The sequence below is a fragment of the Anabrus simplex genome, chromosome 1 (assembly GCF_040414725.1).
Source record: "Anabrus simplex isolate iqAnaSimp1 chromosome 1, ASM4041472v1, whole genome shotgun sequence".
In the NCBI taxonomy this organism is placed as follows: Eukaryota; Metazoa; Arthropoda; class Insecta; order Orthoptera; family Tettigoniidae; genus Anabrus; species Anabrus simplex.
In genome coordinates this window covers 1,157,909,490-1,157,921,785 of record NC_090265.1, presented here as the reverse complement: position 1 = coordinate 1,157,921,785, position 12,296 = coordinate 1,157,909,490, and the positions used below count along the sequence as shown (strand labels likewise).

The 12,296-nt window shown below is 40.6% G+C and overlaps 1 protein-coding gene across 3 annotated transcripts in view; it reads left to right on the top strand.

Annotated features, from left to right (window-relative positions):
• The window catches only part of SCAR (wiskott-Aldrich syndrome protein family member 3 SCAR), a 360,993-nt gene that overhangs the window by 39,906 nt on the left and 308,791 nt on the right, over positions 1–12,296 (top strand). Inside the window, exon 2 of one of the 3 annotated variants that reach the window (XM_068225425.1) lies at positions 11,178–11,316. The exons of the other annotated variants lie outside the window; for them this stretch is intronic. The gene's annotated coding sequence lies outside the window, so the exon portion shown is untranslated. The remainder of the gene's footprint in view (positions 1–11,177; positions 11,317–12,296) is intronic. 3 annotated transcript variants of the gene reach the window in all.

Here is a 12,296-nt window from a genome sequence, read left to right as displayed (position 1 = left end):
TCTTGGTGGAATGATGAGGTGAGAGCAGCTTGTAAACGTAATAAGAAGGCTTATCAGAAATGGCTCCAAACAAGGGCCGAGGCAGACAGGGATTTGTACGTAGATGAAAGAAACAGAGCGAAACAAATAGTTGTTGAATCCAAAAAGAAGTCGTGTCAAGAAGATCAAGCAGCAGGAAACCCTTTCTTGACAGTAATAAAGAATCGTAGGAAGAGAGGGAAAAAGGAAATGAACAGTGTTTTGAGTAATTCAGGTGAACTGATAATAGATCCCAGGGAATCACTGGACAGGTGGAGGGAATATTTTGAACATCCTCTCAATGTAAAAGGAAATCATCCTGGTGGTGTTGCGAACAGCCAAGCTCATGAGGAGGAGGAAAATGATGTTGGTGAAATTACGCTTGAGGAAGTGGAAAGGATGGTAAATAAACTCCATTGTCATAAAGCAGCAGGAATAGATGAAATTAGACCTGAAATGGTGAAGTATAGTGGGAAGGCAGGGATGAAATGGCTTCATAGAGTAGTGAAATTAGCATAGAGTGTTGGTAAGGTACCTTCAGATTGGACAAAAGCAGTAATTGCACCTATCTATAAGCAAGGGAACAGGAAGGATTGCAACAACTATCGAGGCATCTCATTTATTAGTATACCAGGCAAAGTATTCACTGGCATCTTGGAAGGGAGGGTACGATCAGTCGTTCAGAGGAAGTTGGATGAAAACCAGTGTGGTTTCAGACCACAGAGAGGATCAGATTTTCAATATGCACCGGGTAATTGAAAAATGCTACGAGAGGAATAGGCAGTTGTGTTTGTTTCTTAGATCTGGAGAAAGCATATGCCAGAGTACCGAGGGAAAATATGTTCACTATACTGGGGGACTATGGAATTAAATGTAGATTATAAAAATCAGTCAAAGGCATTTATGTTGACAATTGGTCTTTAGTGAGAATTAATGGTAGAATGAGTTCTAGGTTCAGGGTACTTACAGGGGTTAGACAAGGCTGCAATCTCTCACCTTTGCTGTTCGTAGTTTACATGGATCATCTGTTGAAACATATAAAATGGCAGGGAGGGATTTAGTTAGGTGGAAATGTAGTAAGCAGTCTGGCCTATGCTGACTACTTGGTCTTAATGGCAGATTGTGCCGAAAGCCTGCAGTCTAATATCTTGGAACTTGAAAAGAGGTGCAATGAGTATGGTATGAAAATTAGACTCTCGAAGACTAAATTTATGTCAGTAGGTAAGAAATCCAAGAGAATTGAATGTCAGATTGGTGGTACAAAGCTAGAACAGGTCGATAATTTCAAGTATTTAGGTTGTGTGTTCTCCCAGGATGGTAATATAGTAAGTGAGATTGAATCAAGGTGTCGTAAAGCTAATGCAGTGAGCTCGCAGTTGCGATCAACAGTATTCTGTAAGAAGAAAGTCAGCTCCCAGACGAAACTATCTTTACATCGGTCTGTTTTCAGACCAACTTTGCTTTACGGGAGCGAAAGCTGGGTGGACTCAGGATATTTTATTCATAAATTAGAAGTAACAGACAAGAAAGTAGCAAGAATGATTGCTGGTACAAACAGGTGGGAAGAATGGCAGGAGGGTACTCGGAATGAGGAGATACAGGCTAATTTAGGAATGAACTCGATGGATGAAGCTGTACGCATAAACCGGCTTCGGTGGTGGGGTCATGTAAGGCGAATGGAGGAGGATAGGTTACCTAGGAGAATAATGGACTCTGTTATGGAGGGTAAGAGAAGTAGAGGGAGACCAAGACGACGATGGTTAGACTCGGTTTCTAACGATTTAAAGATAAGAGGTATATAACTACAGTAAATGAGGCCACAACACTAGTTGCAAATCGAGGATTGTGGCGACGTTTAGTAAATTCACAGAGGCTTGCACACTGAACGCTGAAAGGCATAACAGTCTATAATGATTATGTATGTATGTATGTATGTATGTATGTATATATGTATGTATGTATGTATGTATGTATGTATATGTAATAGTGACTCTATATGTACAGCGTGGCCAACGAGTGTTTAATTCTGATTGGTTCTGCCATGTTTAAGCCAAATGCCCCGTCAGCTGATTTAAACTCACGCATTCCGGACTGGGTAAGATCACTCTTTATGCAATTTCAGCGAAGTACAGGCTACCTGTTTTAACCTCAATACAACCGAAAACATGTTTTTATTAAATACGTAAGATTATTTAGTATTATTAGTTTCGAAATGTATGTGGGTTTACGTATTTCTGAGGTCTGAGTTTTGAAGAAAATTACGCCAGGCTGTTATGCATATGAATGCAGAAACAAATCCGGAAAGGGGTTTAAAATGAAATTGGACAATTGCTTGTTTTAGCTCTGAAAGTAGTACGTTATAAAACGCTCCTAGCAACGAGTAGAGTTGTCTCATGCATCATAATGGTAACAATGATAACAAAATGTGTTGGTAATTTTATGGAGGTCAAGGCAGTAAATGTCAGATTTCTCCGTTAGTGGTGGTGGTGATTGTTTTAAGAGGAAGTACAATTGGGCAACCATCCTCTATATAACACTAATCAGAGAGAAACAATTTAAGGGGTCCGACACTTCGAAAAATGAAGATATTGGCCAAGGAAGACAAGGGCCACGAAGGGCGTGAAAATGAACGAATCCCTAGCCCTCGCAAACCTAATAGCGTCGGGGTCGGAAAAGAACAAGAGTTGAACAAGAGAGGTCGGATAGGATAGATCAAAGTGAGGAGCCTGGCACAAGTAAGTGGAAGCAATGCCAGGACATGCTATGGGCCCGTGGTCGCCAAACCACGCTCCAAAGTTCAGAGCCTTTGGAGCCCCTTTTAGTCGCCTCTTATGACAGGCAGGGGATACCGTGGGTGTTATTCTACCGCCCTCAGCCACAGGGGATTTTTCCGTTAATATACGACGTATCGAAAACCTGTACATAACGAAAGTTGTTTAGAACATAATTTCCGACCTTTTACGTTTTGTTCGATTTTACCATGTAAGGAAAAGTAACAGACTTTCACGATTATATTATTTTTCACAAATGTCCAATTATCCCCGAAAATGTCTGTTTTATCTAAAACCTGTACATAACAAAAGTTATAGGAAAGGTCACTCCCGATCATTTACTGTAAGTCTCATTCATTTTCACCGTATGAGATATTATGATTGATATATTCTCGAATTCAAACTTTTATGGCTATTCATCTATTAAAGGACGGGGTTATAAGTGCCGGCTAGTAACAAATTGATTTTTCCCATACATTATAATTATAATAATAGTCCGACTCCGTGGTTGAATGGTTAACGTACTGGCCTTCGGTTCAGAGTGTCCCGGGTTCGATTCCCGGCCGTGTGGGATATTTTAATATATCGGGCTTGGGGACTGGGTGCTTGTGTTTGTCCCAACTCACTCCTCTTCATATTCAGACAACATACCACACTACAAATCACCCCAGAAACACGCAATAGTGATTACATCCCTCCATGTCGGATTTGCATCAGGAAAGGCATCCGGCCGTTCATCAGGACCAGATCTACATGTGAAACGCAGTTTTTATCCACAACCCCACAGATGTGGAAGAGGGGTAGAAAAAGAAGGTAATGATAACAGTAATAACAATGTATTAGCAAAATCGATAGTATCAAATATAATGTTTAAAATACAGCGGGTATCTACCAGTGCTAACTGAACCGAGGCACAGAATTAGTCGCACATCACGGGGATCGAACCTTGGGTGGTTGATAATTGAGTCCTGAATACAAGTACTCCGAGACCAGGATAACTGCTTGTTTTCACCGAGCAACAAGTAGTATTTTCTCAAATTATAGGCCTTTTGTATAGTGATGTTTGTTTGTCCAACCCTTGTCCCGTTTCCCTACGGGGTCGGGTATGAGGTGAGATGAATCTGTCGTGGCGGGTTTTTATGACCGGACGCCCTTCCTGACGTCAACCTCATCAGAGGACTTAGGGTGAGATGAAATGAATGACGTGATATGTGATAGTAGGGAGAGGGTGAAACCCGGTGCCGGCACATAGCCTGCTCCTGTCGAGTCGCACCAAGGGGTCTGCTCAGGGCTTAACGTCCCCATCCGACGGACGAATCACCATCAACAGCGTCATATGCCCTCACTCCATATGAGCACTGCGGAGAGGTTTGGAATTTAATCCAGGCTTTTGGCACGCAATCTAGTGATCAGAAATGTTATACCACCACCTCCCCTACCCTGCCGGTTACGTGCCAGATGTGACCAGGCCATTATCGTGCCAGTAGCGACGGAGTGGATAAGCATCGTGCCGCATGCGACCCATCTATCACTTCCAATTATTAATCTGCATTAAGGACTGTCACCAAGTGGCAGATTGCTTATAAGTACCTAACTTGGTCTTTTCTAAAATAAAGGTCTGACACCGTGGTTAGCAGGTTCGAGTGCCGTTGGTCGAAAGAAAAATATAATAATGTTGCTGGCTTTACGTCCCAGTAACTACTTTTATGGTTTAAGGAGACGCCGAGGTGCCGGAATTTAGTCCCGCAGGACTTATTTTACGTGTCAGTAAATCAACCGACACAAAGCTGACGTATTTGAGCACGTTCAAATACCACCGGACTGAGCCAGGATCGAACCTGCCAAGTTGGAGTCGGAAGACCAACATCTCAACCGTCTGAGCAGTCTGAGCCACTTAGCCTGGATGAAAAAAAAATTCACCATCAGAATATTGGCCGGCAGGGTAGGAAAGTTGGTGGTAGACCTTTTCTAATCACTAGATTGCATGCCAAAAGCCTGGATTCAAATCGAAGCCTTTTCACAGTGTTCAAATGGTGTGAGGGGATATGATGCTATTGATAGTGATTCGGCCGTAGGATGGCGACGTAAAGCATTGAGCAGACCCCTTGGTGTTATTCGATAGGAGTAGGCTACGTGCCGAAACCGGGTTTCATCTCTCCCTACTTCACTATCATAATCCCACATCCAAACGCGCAGGCCGCCCACGGGAGTCAGGTAGAAAGACCTGCACCAGGCAAGCCGAACACGTCCTCGGACACTCCTGGTACTAATAGGACACGATAAGTAAGTAGGCCTAAGTCGTAAATAATTTCAGAGAATTAGGTTTTTTTTTTTGCTAGTGGCATTACGTCGCACCGACACAGACAGGTCTTAAGGCGACAATGGGATAGGAAAGGGCTAGGAATTGGAAGGAAGCGCCCCTGGAAGCCCCAGCATTTGCCTGGTGTGAAAATGAGAAACCACGGAAACCATCTTCAGGGCTGCCGACAGTGGGATTCGAACCCACTATCTCCCGGATCCAAGCTCAGAGCCGCGCTCCTCTAAACGCATGGCCAACTCGCCCGATGGGAAAAGACGTAAATGCATCACCATGTTTCGTGTTGTAAAACGAGTTTCCCCCAGAAGTGTTATGTAAAGTAGTGGCAGTAGCTGCTTATAGGACTTATTGAAATGCATTGTACTTCGTTTAGCTTACCTTATCTTGGGCGATGACACAACTTATCAAATGACAATTTGCTTGTCATCGGTCGCATCCGGCACGGTTACAGATTATGCGGTCGCTAGTGGCACGGGTCGCATGTGGCACGGTCGCATCTAGCACGCCACCACCCTGCCGGCCAACATTCTGACGGTGAAATTATTTTCGACCAACGGGACTCGAACCGGCTTAACTCGGTGTCAGACCGTTAGGACTTCAGCGCCTTAACGATCATGTTTAGTGATACTAATATTTAATTCCTCATTGCGGGGATCAAACCGTAGTCATCATTAAAGGAGCACTATACACAGCCCGGAGACCATGGGCAGTTGCTTGTTTTCAACACTAAAGTGTAGCAGGTTTTCGATATTATTTCTATTAGTACCACGAGTAAAATGATACAGTTGACTTATTTTAATATACATATGGAGTTAGGTAACACTGTTTTGTCTGTCCATCGTTTAACTAATCATATTCTTTTCTATCTTCTCCGTGTGTTCAGATTATATGCATACCGATAAGTCATATAAAAAGTACATTTCTATGTATAGTTAAATTATACTGCGTTGTATATTCTGGTACGTAAAACCATGTGACCTGGAACATGGTAATGTTAATTTTTAAATTGGAATACCACTCTTACCATTGTCGGTGCGGTAAAACTGAATAAAACATAAATTTACAGTCGACATTATTCAAGGCTATGACTATACGATTTTATGCTACATGTATTATAATATAAATGTTATCATAGGCTTTGCTACTAACACAGAATTTCTAACCTCTTCACTAATTGAGACTTGTTGGCCTATGCCACGTATAAATCTAAATTTTGAAGTCTTACGTCAGGTAGTTAGACTCTGAATGTAACAAATACTGATAGGGTTATATACACACAGCATGAGCAAAATAAATAGACATAGTCTATTATTTATTGAAACAATAATAATATCACTCCCCTTCATATATCAGCTGATTGAGTACTTGGCTAAAACATGGCGGCTGGACTGAACTTGGCCACACTGTACATAGAGAGTCACTGTACTCGGTAAGCAGCAGTAATCCTATCTCTCGGAGATGAGTGACAGCATAGGAGCTCAAGAATATCACAACAAACAATGGTCAATGTAATGTTATTGTTGATCATTTTATGAGCTTTCGACATTGTAGGCCTTCATATTTAGTTACTTTCCGACTCTGATACCACTCTTACCATAGCTAGTACGACAAAACTGAATAAAACATAAATGATCGGAAATTGTATTCTCTATAACTATTGTTATGTAATTATTTTTGATAGGACCAATACCATTTAAAAATTACATTTTAGGCGCCTACCCGTAAACTACCATTTAAACTAGGACGAATAAAGTTATTTATTGCCTAGATTGTAGTTTCTTATTCCCGACTCTACATACCGATTTTCATTAAATTCTGTTTACCCATTTGTATGATAAATCAGTCAATACTGATCTACGTTTAGAGCAGTCGCCCAGGTGGCAGATTCCCTATCTGTTGTTTTCCTAGTCTTTTCTTAAATGATTTCAATGACATTGGAAATTTATTGAACATCTCCCTTGGTAAGTTATTCCAGTCTCTAACTCCCGTTCCTATAAATGAATATTTGCCCCAGTTTGTCCTCTTGAATTCCAACTTTACATTCATATTGTGATCTTTCCTACTTTTAAAGACGCCACTCAAACTTATTCGTCTACTAATGTCATTCCATGCCATTTTTCCGCTGACAGCACGGAACATACCACTTAGTCGAGTAGCTCGTCTTCTTTCTCCCAGTTCTTCCCAGCCCAAACTTTGCAACATTTTTGTAACGCTACTCTTTTGTCGGAAATCACCCAGAACAAATCGAGCTGTTTTTCTTTGGATTTTTTCCAGTTCTTGAATCAAGAATTCCTCTTGAGGGTCCCATACACTGGAACCATACTCTAGTTGGGGTCTTACCAGAGACTTATATGCCCTCTCCTTTACATCCTTACTACAACCCCTAAACACCCTCATAACCATGTGCAGAGATCTGTATCCTTTATTTACAATCCCATTTATGTGATTACCCCAATGAAGATCTTTCCTTATTAACACCCAGATGCTTACAGTGATCCCCAAAAGGAACTTTCACCCCATCAACGCAGTAATTAAAACTGACAGGACTTTTCCTATTTGTGAAACTCACAACCTGACTTTTAACCCCGTTTATCATATACCATTGCCTACTGTCCACCTCACAACATTATCGAGGTCATTTTGCAATTGCTCACAATCGTGTAACTTATTTATTACTCTATACAGAATAACAAAATCCGCAAAAAGCCTTACCTCTGATTCCACTCCTTTACTCATATCATTTATATATATATAAGAAAACATAAAGGTCCAATAATACTGCCTTGAGGAATTCCCCTCTTAATTACTACAGGGTCAGACAAAGCTTCGCCTACTCTAATTCTCTGAGTTCTGTTTTCTAGAAATATAGTATCCCATTCAATCACTCTTTTTTCTAGTCCAATTGCATTCATTTTTGCCAGTAGTCTCCCATGAACCACCCTATCAAATGCTTTAGGCAAGTCAATCGCGATACAGTCCATTTGGCCTCCTGAATCAAAGATATCTGCTATATCGTGCTGGAATCCTAGGGTACAAGTTGAGCTTCAGTGGAATAACCTTTCCTAAAACCGAACTCCTTTCTATCGAACCATTTATTAATTTTGCAAACTTATCTAATATAATCAGAAAGAATGCCTTACTAAAGCTTACATGCAACGCATGTCAAACTTACTGGCCTGTAATTTTAAGCTTTATGTCTATCACTCTTTCCGTTATACACAGGGGCTACTGCAGCAACTCTCCATTCATTTGGTATAGCTCCTTCAACCAAACAACAATCAAATAAGTTCTTCAGATATGGTACTATATCCCAACCCATTATCTTTAGTATATCCATAAAAATCTTATCTATTCCAGACGCTTTTCTAGTTTTCAACTTTTGTAGCTTATTGTAAATATCATTATTATCATATGAACATTTTAATACTCCTTTAGCATTAGTCACTTCCTCTATCTGGACATTACCCTGGTAACCAACAATCTTTGCATACTGCAGACTGAATACTTCTGCCTTTTGAAGATCATCACATACACACTCTTCTTGTTCATTAATTATTCCTGGAATGTCCTTCTTAGAACCTGTTTCTGCCTTAAAGTACCTATAGATACCCTTCCAATTTCATTAATATTTGTATGACTGCCAATTATGCTTGCCATCATGTTATCCTTGGCTGCCTTCTTTGCTAGATTGTTTTGTTGTAAGTTCCTTCAATTTCTCCTTACTTCCACAGCCATTTCTAACTCTTGTTTCTTTCCAGTCTGTACCTCCTCCTTAGTCTCTTTATTTCTCTATTATAATAAGGTGGGTCTTTACCATTCCTTACCACCTTTAAAGGTACAAACCTGTTTTCACATTCCTCAACAATTGCCTTAAACCCATCCCAGAGTCTGTTTACATTCTTATTTACCGTTTTCCACCGATCATAATTACTTTTAAAAAACTGCCTCATGTCTGCTTTATCAGCCATATGATACTGCCTAACAGCCCTACTTTTAAAACCTTCCTTTCTATCACATTTATTTTTAACTACGACAAAAACAGCTTCGTGATCACTAATACCATCTATTACTTCGATTTCTCTGTAGAGCTCATCTGGTTTTATCAGCACCACGTCCAGGATACTTTCCCTCTAGTTGGTTCCGTCACTTTCTGAATAAGCTGTCCTTCCCATATTCGCTAATTTGCCATTTGTTGGTCATGCTTCCTGTCGTTCGCATTTCCTTCCCAATTGACATTTGGTAAATTTAGATCTCCCGCTACAATCACATTCCTTTCCATGTCGTTTCCCACATAGCTGATTATCTTACCAAATAATTTTGAATCCGTGTCAGCGCTACCCTTTCCCGGACTGTACACTCCAAAGACATCACGTTGCCTATTATCTTTAGAAATGAGCCTTACACCTAGAATTTCATGTATCTCATCTTTAACTTTTCCGTAGCTTACTAATTCTTCTTTTACAAGAATTAATTCCCTCCCACCATTCCTATCCTATCTCTACGATACACACTCCAGTTTCGTGAGAATTTCTGCATCCATTATATCATTTCTCAGCCATGATTAAACTCCTATTACAATATCTGGTAAATATATATCTATTAAATTACTTAATTCTATTCCTTTATTTACAGTACTTCTACAGTTCAACTCTAACATTTTTACGTCATCCCTGCTTGACTTCCAGATCTCTGTACCCTTATTAGTCACCGCTCCCTAGACAACCCCGTTTCCCTGAATGTATCTCCCTATTACCGTTCCAAACAAATTTCCTAACTTATACGTACCACTGCGGTTTAAGTGAAGACTATCTGAGCATATTTCTTGCTATTCAACACAAGAGCTCTTTAACTAATAATAAACTTCGAGTACGATAAACTGTGCCAACCGTACAGTTAAATACGAGTGACTTAAACTGATAATCTACTGTAGTGTTAATCTTAACTGGATTTTAACTCATTTCTGCGCGTAATTGTATATAATTGCTTCTAATTATCCTTCATTTACTTCATTATTTTACGAGACTCGCTGTGCTAAGAGTGACTGACAAGTTATTATTTATTTCGTCGCTATTGGCAGTGTCTTACGGATAAACTCTTTAATAGATCTTTTTGTGTGTCAAGTGCGCCAGTATTATTTTTCGTTGTGGCAAGTAACCACTGACAGTGTATTGTAAGTGAACTGTGTTTAGTTTCCTCATTTTCAGTGGTAAATAAGCATGAAATGTGTTCCATCATTTCGTTTCTTAAATCAATGCTATCCGCATTTTCGACTAACAAAATGAAGTGACATTCATTAATTTCTATCTGCAAGTGTCAAGTGAAGTTTTTGGCATATTCCAAACAACGTGTTGCCTGCCCATATAAATTAAAGGCAGTATTTTGCAAGTTTTGGTGACAAGTGATTGTGAACATGTCGGAGGACTGTACGACTGTGAACACTCATATAAAGCTAAACTACGAGTGATTACCCCTCATCAAGGTCGCCGTAGACCTCCGAGAAATTCGAGACCTTCAGGTGCGAAGCACGGGTTTGATTCCATGGGGGCGAGCGGACTTGGGAACACGAGTCCAGTTCCATGGTGACGAGAGGATCCTGGAGTACGAGTTGCCTGGAGAACCATTCGGGAAGACAGTTCGGGAGATGGCGGTTCACTGCACCAAGGTGATATGAATTTCAACTTGCCAATATTTTGAATAAACAGACTATTCAAAGTACACCCTCGCTTATTGTAGATAGAACCTATCATCCTGTACCAAGCCCTAGCTATGTTTCCCTAGGAAGCGCCTTGAGGACTTTATTCATGCTCTTTTCAAACAACAAGTTGGTACGGGCTACCTTTTACTGGTACAATACATACCTTTGAACACATTCTATAAAACTGTACTTCGTTGTCCTTCTCAAGAAGTTTACTATTCAAACATTCATGAGCTTCACCAGAGTTTCCTTTTCATTGGCGATGTGCTATGAGACCATAAGATTAGACCTGCATGATTTCTCTCTTTCTTTGAGGAATGAGGGTGTAGCCATACGTTAAATTTTTTGTTTCTCCTTTCATGTTCCCTGTCACCAGGACGCGCCACGCGCCGCTCGAGCAGTGAAAAACAAATAAGAAACCGAAAAAATAACATCCTGTAACGCCAGCATCTAGCTATGGGGGTTAAACCAAACTTAATGGAACAAGATCTCCATTGACTATGGAGCAGTTAGAGGTGAGTTACATTGTATGTCGTAAGTATCACTGTAGTTTTGTCCTGGCAAGCCATGGCCAGACTCTTCGAGACGAACTACGAATACATTGGGGCACAGTCCGACTAACCAAACCCACTTCTTTCCTGAGAATGCGAGCCTTTGTTAAACTATTCTTACTTAAGGGAGATAGAAGTTAATATCCAAGTATTATTTAAACATCCATTGACAAAAGTTATGAATTTTTAGTTGTGCATCAAACGTACTGTGGGTAGAAGATAAAGGAACGCAGGATGACGATCACGTGGTCTCTAACAGAGTATAGCATAGATTGCATGATCCCGTTCCTCTCTTATTTCCTCTCCGACCCCTCCTACGAGGGAAGTATGTGTGTTCGAACGCTCCGAATTTCATGAAATTTGGTAGGAAAGCTCAAAATATAGTCTCAGATTGTAGGATTCTTTTCCGTGTGAAATACGCGTTTGATCTAACGGGTAACTGCAAGTAGTTGCCGCTAGGAACATTATGCTATGACGTTCGTTCGCAACGTTGATACTGTCCTGCAAGCAATCTATATGGAAATATATTGTCAATACAAGTGTAATAGATGAAAAGCGATTACTTACCTAGTGTACATTCAAATGTTAATGTGGACGAGACGTGTCTCCGTACATCTTCAGTCGATCCCAAAATGAAGGCGGGGCCGCAGCCCTGAAAATTGGTTTTCCGTGGTTTCCCATTTTCACACCAGGCAAATGCTGGGGCTGTACCTTAATTCAGGCCACGTCCGCTTCCTTCCCATTCCTAGGCCTTTTCTGTTCCATCATCGCCATAAGACCTATCTGTGTCGGTGCAACGTAAAAACAACTAGCGAAAAAAAAAACTAAAGTGGCATTGATATCAAACGATACTACTACAGATGAGCTCCATACTGTTTCGATGCCTGTGTTAATCGCAGATTTTTAAGTGGTCGCAAGCAGTGCATGTCTGAACTAAGTTTCGG